Consider the following 11,155-nt stretch of genomic DNA (forward strand, 5'->3'; position numbering starts at 1 on the left):
CCCTCTCTTTCTCCTGTTCTCCCTCGTATGCCTCTGCCTTCAGTCACCGTGGTAGTACCGCTGGGGGTCGCGGTAGTACTGTTGCTACCAGCAGTAGTACCGCTCCACTGAGCAGTAGTATCGCTATGTGTGGGCACAAGAGGGGGCAACTGTTGGATAAGTTCCCCCAGTATAAAAGGAGGTCTTCTTCTCCAAAGAGATCTACCTCTTCCCTCCCCAAACTCCATTGTTGCTCAAAGCTCCATTTTCGCCCGATCTCTCTCCCTAGCCAATCAAACTTGTTGATTTTCTAGGGATTGGTTGAGAAGGCTCTGATCTAAGAGAAATTTGATCCCCCCACTAATCCCTTGCGGACCTTGTTACTCTTGGGTGTTTGAGCACCCTAGACGGTTGAGGTCACCGCGGAGCCATATTCCATTGTGGTGAAGCTTCGTGGTGTCGTTGGGAGCCTTCAATTAAGTTGTGAAGATTGCCCCAACCTTGTTTGTAAAGGTTCGGTCGCTGCCTCCAAGGGCACCAATAGTGGAATCACGACATCTCGCATTGTGTGAGGGTGTGAGGAGAATATGGTGGCCCTAGAGTCTTCTTGGGGAGTACTGTGCCTCCACACCGCTCCAACGGAGACGTACTTCCTCTCAAAGGGAAGGAACTTCGGTAACACACCCTCATCTCCATCGGCCCCACTCTTGGTTATTTCTTACCTTTACTTGTGCAAGCTTATATTGTGTTGTATCCCTTGCTTGCTTGTGTGCTTGTTGTTGTTGCATCATATAGGTTGCTCACCTAGTTGCATATCTAGACAACCTATTTTGATCCTAAGTTTAATTTGGTAAAGAAAAGCTAAAAATTGTTAGTTGCCTATTCACCCCCCTCTAGTCAACCTTATCGATCCTTTCAGAGGTGAACTATTGGTTTTAAATCAGATGGCGATGTGAACTAGAATATTGACTCTAGTGCAAGTGGGAGACTGAAGGAAATATGCCCTAGAGGCAATAATAAAGTTGTTATTTTATATTTTCTTACATCATGATAAATGTTTATTATTCATGCTAGAATTGTATTAACAGGAAACTTGATACATGTGTGGATACATAGACAAAACACAGTGTCCCTAGTAAGCCTCTACTAGTCTAGCTCGTTAATCAAAGATGGCTAAGTTTCCTAACCATAGACATGTGTTGTCATTTGACGAACGGGATCACATCATTAGTAGAATGATGTGATGTGATGGACAAGACCCATCCGTTAGAATAGCATATTGATCGTTCAGTTTTATTGCTATTGCTTTCTTCATGTCAAATACATATTCCTTCGACTATGAGATTATGCAACTCCCGGATACCGGAGGAATACCTTGTGTGCTATCAAATGTCACAACATAACTGGGTGATTATAAAGATGCTCTACAGGTATCTCCAAAGGTGTTTGTTGGGTTGGCATAGATCGAGATTAGGATTTGTCACTCCAAGTATCGGAGAGGTATCTCTGGGCCCACTCGGTAATGCACATCATAATAAGCCTTGCAAGAAATGTGACTAATGAGTTAGTTGCGGGATGATGTATTATGGAACGAGTAAAGAGACTTGCCAGTAACGAGATTGAACTAGGTATGAAGATACCAACGATCGAATCTTGGGCAAGTAACATACCGATGACAAAGGGAATAACGTATGTTGTCATTATGATACGACCGATAAAGATCTTCGTAGAATATGTGGGAACCAATATGAGCATCGTCCAGGTTCCACTGTTGGTTATTGACTGGAGAGGTGTCTCGGTCATGTCTATAAGGTTCTCGAACCCGTAGGGTCCGCATGCTTAACGTTCGATGACAATTTTTTGTATTATATGAGTTATGTGATTTGGTGACCGAATGTTGTTCAGAGTCCCGGATGAGATCACAGACATGACGAGGAGTCTCTAAATGGCCGAGAGGTAAATAATGATATATAGGACGGTGGTATTTGGACACGGGAAGTGTTCCGGGTGATACCGGGTCACCGGAAGGGGTTCCGGGAACCCCCGGCAAAGATATGGGCTTAATGGGCCTAGGGAGGGACAGACCAGCCCACAGGGGGCTGGTGCGCTCCTCCACCAGGCCGGCCAGCCCTAGGGAAGGCAAGGTATGAGGGCTAGCCCCTCTTCCCTTCCCCTTCTCAAGGGAGAAAGGAAGGGGGGGCACCTCCTCCTTCCTTCTCCTAGTGCCAAAACAAGGGGGGGGGGGCGAATTGGGGTGGCACCCCAAGTAGGATTCGGCCTACTTGGGCGCCCCCCTAGCTGCCTCTTCCCCCTCCAACCTATATATATGTGGGGAGGGGGGCGCCTAGAGGACACAACAATTAGCCGTGTGCGGCGCCCCCTCCACAGTTTACGCCTCCGGTCATATTCACATAGTGCTTAGGCGAAGCCCTGCGTCGACCACTTCACCATCACCGTCACCACGCCTTCGTGCTGATGAAACTCTCCCTCGACACTTTGCTGGATCAAGAGTTCGAGGGATGTCATCAAGCTGAACGTGTGCAGAACTCGGAGGTGCCGTACGTTCGGTGCTTGATCGGTCGGTGTCGGTGTCAAAAACGGCCGATCTCGGGTAGGGGGTCCCGAACTGTGCGTCTGAGGATCGAAGGTAACAGGAGGTGGGGGACACGATGTTTACCCAGGTTCAGGCCCTCTTAATGGAGGTAATACCCTACTTCCTGTTTGATTGACTTGGATGAATATATAGATTACAAGAGTTGATCTACCTCGAGATCGTAATGGCTAAACCATAGATGTCTAGCCTGTATGATTATGATTGCCTCTACTGACTAACCCTCCGGTTTATATAGACACCGGAGGGGACTAGGGTTATACAGAGTCGGTTTACAGAGAAAGGAATCTTCATATCCGAACGCTAAGCTTACCATCCACGCAAAGGAGAGTCCCATCCGGATACGGGGGAAAGCCTTCCATCTTGTATATTTGCGGCCCACCAGTCCGGCCCATATCACATGGCCCGAATGCCCGGGGACCCCCTAATCCAGGACTCCCTCAGTAGCCCCTGAACCAGGCTTCAATGACGATGTGTCCGGCGCGCAGATTGTCTTCGGCATTGCAAGGCGGGTTCCTCATCCGATTACTCCAAAGTAGTTGATCAAAAGAACTATACCCGGCTTTGTACAATAGTTACAGCCCTGAACCACAAGGGCAAAAATACTTAAACAGAAAAATGGGTCATATCTTTTGACAGCTTTTTCGGCGAGGTGTTGTGCTCTGGCCTTATTATTATTTCAAACCATTTTTCAGCCTCCCGCTTCGTGTTTCGAGGCGCGGGCTTCATCGACACGTCTCGTCAAAACAGAGATCGTGTCCCCTTATTACGGGATCCTCATCAATACGGGTTTGGGTAATCCAACCGTGCTGTTTGCATGACGCCTTGGGAATAGGCGAGTCTTAAGGCTCGTGAGGGGACACTCGGCATTCATTTCCTTTATAAGAAGATAAGGATCCACCTTTTACTCCACGCCTTCTTTCTCCTCAACCCATCCCTCCTCAAGCTCCAGCGCCCAAGCTCCAAACTTTCCCCTCGCCACCAAGTACTCCAATCATGTCCGGATCCGGCTCACAAGGCAAGTGGATGGCCTCATCCGTGACGGAGAAGGACATCAAAGAGCTTCGGGAAGCGAGGTATTTGACAGCGGAGACTAGGCATAGACTCCCTGCCAAAGAGCAAGTCATCCCCACTCCAAAACCTGGTGAGAGGGTCGTATTCCTCCCTCACTTTCTCCTTGGACTAGGATTTCCCCTACACCCCTTTGTCCGAGGTCTCATGTTCTATTATGGGCAGGATATTCACGATCTAGCCCGGAATTCCTTTCTCCACATCTCGGCGTTTATCGTCATGTGTGAGGCATTCCTCCGCGTCCCTCCACACTTCGGCCTATGGCTCAAAATATTCAATGTGAAGCCGAAGGTGCTCGACGGGCAACATGCAGACTGCGGCGGCACCATGATAAGCAAACTTCCCAAAGTTATCTGGCCCGGAGGGGCCTTTGTAGATACCATCAAGATATGGCAGCACGAATGGTTTTACATTACTGAACCCCGCGGCATGCGGCTTGTGTCCTGGACCAACAAGGGTCTGGATTGGGGATCATCCGACGAGGTGCTGATGCTGAAGAAGCGCATCAAAAATATTATAGAGAAGAACACCAGCCTCACAGATGTGATTTAGGTGATGCTTATCCGCCAGTCTCTTCCCTGCCAACGCCGGCCTCTCCGCATGTGGGAGTTCAATCTGGAAGGGCCGCGGATCTTGACGTGATTCTTCGGCACGACGCATAAAGCGATCTGGAAGCTACTTTTTAAAACTCAAAAGTCATGGCCGGAGATGTCTAAAGACATCGGCCTCGACTGCAATCATCCAGCCTCCCAGTAAGTGCTATTTTTCTAACATAACACAATCAATTAACCAAAAGAGGCGACAGATTGAGAATTCCATCTTATGACACAGGGCTGGACGAAGAAGGCGGAGCGGATCAGATGTCCGGCTCCACTGCCCGAAAACCCAGCAAATCCTCTTTTAATGAAGATGCTGGTCCTGGCGCCCTATCAAGCACCGGAGAAAAGGGTCTGGAAGAAGGGCAAGGAAGCCAAAGATGGTCTCCATTGCAAAGGTACTTCGGATGGGGTGTCCGGAGAGAACGAAACCCATTCCTCCGAGGAGAATGAAGACGAGCAGGAGGAAGAGGAAAAGGAGGAGGAGGAGGCCGACAGCACCCTTTCCCCGAAGGGGAAGAAGAAAAAGAAGAGGGCGGCCTCCGAAGAACCGGAGGCGGAGGCGCCCAAAAGGGGAAAAATATCCCTTCCAGACGGCTCGGATTCAGACACCGAGGCCATCCCCAAGTGGCGCCCCAGGCCGAAGCCCCTTGCCGAATCGTGAGTATCCGAAGATGCCGTACATAGGTCCGGTTTTGATGAGTATGGTATTAATGTTTTGAATGGTGCAGGCCGGCCAGCAATCTTCCCCAACAATCATCAGAGGGGAACCCCTTGGATCCAAGGATGATGGAGAGTGAGTCACATTCCCAGGCCTCCCTTCCTCTAGCCAAGGACGACACCGAGGTGTTGTCCCAAAGGGCCTCTCCGAGGTGGTACGGGAAGCCGCCAAAACGGCATCAAAAGGTAACACTTCGGTCGCCGAAGACATGGGGGTAACAATCTCCTCAAGGGCTGACGGCGGGGGTCTAGACCAGTCCGGCCATCAGCCGGACACTACTCCAGAAACCCCAATGGTTCCAGAGCAGAACAAGCAATCCTCCTTGAGGGAGGGGGGAATGCCAGCTCCCGCGGCAACCTCCGCCAGTCCGGAGGCGCCGAATACACTGATGGAGGCACTACAACGAGCTTCCATCATGGAGAAGCACCGCACCCTGATGGGTGCGCAGTTGAAAAGGTTCAGTCTGCCAAGAACGGACTGAACGAGGCCTTTGCCGGCCTGTTAACCGGCTTCGAGGTATGCAATGTAATAACCCTGACCGCTCTTCATATGAAAAGATACCTGTGTATAAGTAGTAGCCCTGAGACTCTAATCGTCCCTTTTGTTAAAAAAGGAGGCGGACAGAGGATCAATAATTTGCACAGGAGCTAACACCCTTTCATATGTTGAAATGTAGGCTTCACTGTTAGCAGCGACCGCCCAGGCTGCTAAGGTATCCGAACTGAAGCGTCAGCTGGGACTGGCCGATGAGGATCTCGTCTGCATCAATAAGGGTTTTGATGAGGTGCAGGGTATATACTTTTTTGTTTTAAAACACTTCATTCAGGCCCATACCTCTGGAGTTGAAAGCTCATGTGCTGCTATGTGCGTGGTTGCAGGTAGCGCGGCTGCGATTGAGGCCCTTAGGGGTGAACTTGTCCAGGCCCAAGAGCAGGCAAGGGTCAACAAGGTGGCCGCTGAAAAAGCGGCCGAGGACCTGAAGGCCGAGCAGGTTATCCGCTGCCAGTATGAGGAGCGGGTAACCAAAGTAGAGAAGGCGCTCAAGGACGCTGGTGATAAGTATAAGTCCCTGGAGGAGAAGAGCAAAGCCCAGGAGACCAACCTTGCCAAGGCCCTTAAAGAGGCCGAGGAGGTGCGGGCCGAATCCCAAGCGGTGCGTGAGGAGATGAAGCAGGCCGGACAAGTAGCGGCTGGTAAGCCCCTTCTTCTATATATTAAATTCGGCAATCAGTCATATGTTTTTCTCACGCAACTGTGGGGTGTTTTAGATGTCTTTGTGGATCTTCCAAAGAGCGTTGCTGACACCGCGTGATTCTTCCAAGCCCAGGAGGGGTGTGCAACGGAGCAACAATTCTGGAGCCAGTTCGTGGCACGGGAGCGCATCGTACTGCTGAATGACCAGATGGCGCAGTGGGCCAAGCTGCATAGGGTGTCCGGCGCGGCAATGAGGGACGTCATAGTCCGGTTGTGGCCGACCGAACCCGTTCCGAGCAGCTATTTTGGCTTAGTGCGGCGGCTTTTTGACGCCCTGCCCTGTATTGATGCGGTTAAGCAATTGTCGTGCATAGAAGGTGCGCGGCTGGCTTTTGCTCGTGTCAAGATGCACTGGGCCAAGATGAAGGCTGCCAGCTTGGCCGTTGAAGGTCCACCCGGAGACCAGAGCCACCGTACGCCCAAGCGCTATTTCGAAGACATTCTAGAAGGCGCCCGCTTAATAGAGGGACAATGCTCGAAGGACATCCTGTTCGAATGAATTTGTCCGAATGCCTGGATGTTTGTATGAACTAATGCTTTATATTATATTTCTTATCTTTAAAAGTGTTATTTCTCCTGTGCGGCCGTTGTATACCTGAGAGTTTGCCAGTCATCGGCTTCAGCCCCCACGTAAGTAGTACGGGGGTGCCCGTGATGGCACATAATCACTCTTGACCCAACGTCTTGGTCCGTAAAGGAGGTGTTAGTGCGGTGAGCGAGGCAATCAGACTATGCGGCTTTACCACTCTCACATAGCCATAGGACTTTGACAATGGGGTTGTAAGATAGCCCCTGGTGCGTATGCGGCGTTTGAACTTAGATGCCTTTAGACGCGTGACTGAATGAAGCCAGACCTTCGTGTAATACGAAAGAAATCGCTAGAGATTTAATAAGTCGCCGAATTGCTGACCAGCTCGCGCCGCATCACGACAGTCAGTTTTCGGCTTTCTCTACTGAGGTGCTTGACCGGGCTAGCCGGAGATATAATCGCAGTAGTTCTCCCTTTGCTACCTTAGCCGAAAAATGGAACATAAGGTGGCAAGCACAGGAGCCGGGCAACCCAACTATTGACCAAAGACGTGCGTCGGAGCCGATGCATATAATACAGTATTCGGGACGCTGAAGTATATTGTGAGAGTGTTCGGACTTTCTATCGTTGAAGATATGTATATGGCTCGAATAGAGCCCCTGGCGATTTAAGTCGTACCAAGGTGTATATGCCAATTTGGACATAAGGTGGGAAAACAGGGAAAAGGGGCCAATACCAAACAAGTCCAGGCGAAACTGTTTTCATTATAGTCTGGTTGGTATGTCAAAACGTATTTTTACAGAAGATGCAGTAAGCATCACGGCTATTTTACATGCCGAGAACAAGGGAAAGCTGTATATAGGTCCTAAATTTGAGAAGATGATCTAGAAGATCCTTTGGACGTTCTGCCGCATGTCTGCGCCGCTTTTCACCTTGGCATATGATCCTTTGAGAGGATCGATGATCAAGTATGTATAATGGGCCTAGAAGGGGGCCCTTGCTAGCTCCAGAAATTCATGCGGGCTTGTAAAGAACCTAAAAAAACAAGACAAAAAAGGTGGAGCAATATGTAGGTGCGGATAGGGTAGAGCCGTATCGTGGACCCTATGTTTAGTATGCCCCCATCTCTGCCCATGGTATTTTTAACGCGTAGTTATGCACGCGCGGTGCGTATGCCGCTATCAGGCTGGGGCATTGGCGGAGGCCAAATGGCTAATCTAGCTCTATATGAGCCGGACTTTCATTCTACAAAGTAGACCGGACTCGTTTAACAGTGTCCGGGGGCTTGACTGCCGGTGTGGTCTTCGGCTTAGCGAGGCCACCCTGCCCCTCGGCCGTGAGGGCCGCGGTATGCTCCTCCGTACAGAGGGAGCGCTCCATGTTTCCATTGACTGTTATAACGCCACGTGGTCCAGGCATCTTAAGCTTAAGATAAGCGTAGTGCGGGACTGCATTGAAACGGGCGAAAGCAGTTCGTCCGAGTAGTGCGTGATAGCCACTTCGGAACGGGACAATGTCGAAGATCAAGTCTTCGCTCCGGAAGTTATCCGGTGAGCCGAAGACGACTTCCAGCGTTATGGATCCTGTGCAACAGGCTTCTACGCCGGGTATTACCCCTTTAAAGGTGGTTTTAGTGGGCTTGATTCTTGATGGATCAATGCCCATTTTACGGATGGTGTCCTGATAAAGAAGATTGAGACTGCTGCCGCCATCCATGAGGACTCGCGTGAGGTGGAATCCGTCGATAATTGGATCAAGGACCAATGCAGCCGAACCCCCATGACGGATACTGGTCGGATGTTCTCTATGGTCGAAGGTGATCGGATAGGCTGACCATGGATTAAACTTTGGGGCGACTGGCTCTAAGGCGTAGATGTCCCTTAACGCGTGCTTGCGCTCCCGCTTGGGGATATGAGTGACGTAGCATGTTCACTGTTTTGACCTTGGGGGAAAATTTCTTCTGTCCCCCTGTGTTCTGTGGGCGAGGCTCTTCATCATCATCCTCGCTGGGCGACCCCTTCCCCTTGTGCTCGACATTGAGCTTGCCGGCCTGTTTAAAGACCAAACAATTCCTGTTGGTATGATTGGCAGGCTTATCGGGGGTGCCATGAATCTGGCAAGGCCGATCAAGTATTCTGTCCAAACTAGATGAATCATCTCTGTTTCCTTTGAATGGCCTCTTCGTTTACCGGGTTTGGAGCCACTGAATCCGGCGTTAACCGCACTGTCTTCGGTATCTTGGTTGTTGTTTCGACGCTTGTGTTTATTGCGTCGTGGCTTGCCATTGCCATCCCTGGCTTCGGAAGTGCCGGGGTCGCTGGTGCTGTTGCTTCAACGAGCCAGCCAACTATCTTCTCCCGCGCAAAAGCGGGTCATGAGTGCGGTAAGGGCTGCCATGGACTTCGGCTTTTCTTGGCCGAGGTGTCGGGCGAGCCACGCATCTCGGACGCTGTGTTTAATGGCCGCGAGGGCTTCGGCGTTCGGACAATCCACAATTTGGTTCTTTTTAATCAAGAACCTGGTCCAAAGTTTCCGGGCTGATTCTCCGGGCTGCTGGACTATGTGGCTAAGGTCATCGGCGTTTGGAGGCCGAACATAGGTACCTTGAAAGTTGTCTCGAAAGGCGTCCTCCAAGTCTTCCCGGCTTCCAATAGAGTTTTGTGTGTGGCTGTTCAACCAATGCCATGCTGGCCCCTTGAGTTTTAGGGGCAGGTACTTGATGGCGTGGAGGTCGTCACCGCGAGCCATGTGGATGTGGAGAAGAAAATCTTCGATCCATACTGCGGGGTCCGTCGTACCATCGTATGATCTGATGTTCACGGGTTTAAATCCTTCGAGGAACTGGTGCTCCATAACCTCATCGGTGAAGCACAAGGGGTGTGCGGCGCCTCTATATCGAGCGATGTCGCGGCGCAGTTCGGATGAAGTTCGAATGCGGTTCTCGGCTCGAGTGAGGTTGTGCCTATCACACCAGGCCTGATGGCTGTCCTCTCGTGTCGGAGCACGCCCCCTTGACCAATAGATTGATCTTGTCAGACCGGCTCTACTGTCCAGGTCCTTGTGTAACTCATAGGTATAGCCCGGGGCCGCTGCCTCCCTGCCTCGACGGCTGGGTGGCACGGGCTGGTGTTCGGCGTGGGTAGCCGGTCTGTCCCGTCCGCGCGATGGTCGGTCGGGTTCGTCGGTGTTTTTATGCTTTGGCGGTATTGGCTCAAGGGCCTCATCGTCGAATTGAGGCAGTAGCTTACGCTTCGGGTAAATCTTGGTTGGGCGTTCGAGGCCATATTCCTCGGCTGCCAGGACGTTAGTCCATCTGTCATTGAGTATATCCTGTTCAGCTTGAAGCTGCTATTGCTTCTTTTTTAGGCTTCTCGCAGTGGCGATTAGCCTGCGCTTAAAGCGCTCTTGCTCGAGGGGCTCTTCGGGCACGATAAAGTCTTCGTCGCCGAGGCTCACGTCCTCTTCAGAGATCGGCATGTAGTTACTATCCTCCGAGTCCTCGTTCACGACTGGATCATCGGGGTTAACTTGCCCGTCTTCCATATCATCCTGTTCGGATGTTGGCTCGACAGGGGCTTTTGGGTCTTCGGCGTTCTCTGGAGTGTTATTGTCTTCGGTGGCGGTATTGCTGTCTTTTCTGCGACGCGATTTTGAGTGGCGCCGCTGACGTCGACGCTTTGGAGGTCCTTCGGCAGGCTTGTCCTCAGCCGGATCCTTCTTGCCGTCGTCGTCATCCTCTTTGGGTGTATCCACCATGTATACATCGTATGTGGAGGTGGCAGTCCAACGTCCGGTAAACGGAGGGTTTTGGCTTTGATCGTCTCCGGCATCGTCATCCATACCGTCGATGTCTTCGGAGGCGTAGTCCAGCATGTCAGTTAGATCCTCGATAGTGGCTATGAAGTGGGTGGTGGGTGGGACGTAAAGTTCCCCGCTCTCAGCCCCTAATCCGGGCTCGGCGTAATTCGGACGTGATTCCTCTATGATGGCAAGGGATCGCATTAAGTCCAGGGCCTCGTTTAGGAGCGAGGTTTGGACAGAGAGGTGAGGGTCTGCGGGGCTGGCCGGGGTGAGGGCCTCCTGGCCGCGCCCGCTTATGGTGGACCTCGAGAGTTCGGATTCAGAGTCTGAGGAAGAGTCCGGCGCTTTAGTGACAAGGGGAGTTCGGTTCGTCTTTGGGTTTGCTGATGACACTGTCCCCGCCGGATCTCCGGTAGCAAGTTCCATAACTGCAGAGAGTCCGGCGGGCTCTAAGTTCCCGTCTTCGGACTCGGTCGTCCGCTCCGGATCTAAGGCCGGATCGACGGTCGTGGCCGTGAATCCTTCGAAGATCAAGTCTCCTCGGATATCGGCGACATAGTTTAGGTTCCCAAAACAGATCCAATGACCAGGGG

Source organism: Aegilops tauschii, chromosome 1 (assembly GCF_002575655.3).
Source record: "Aegilops tauschii subsp. strangulata cultivar AL8/78 chromosome 1, Aet v6.0, whole genome shotgun sequence".
NCBI lineage: Eukaryota > Viridiplantae > Streptophyta > Magnoliopsida > Poales > Poaceae > Aegilops > Aegilops tauschii.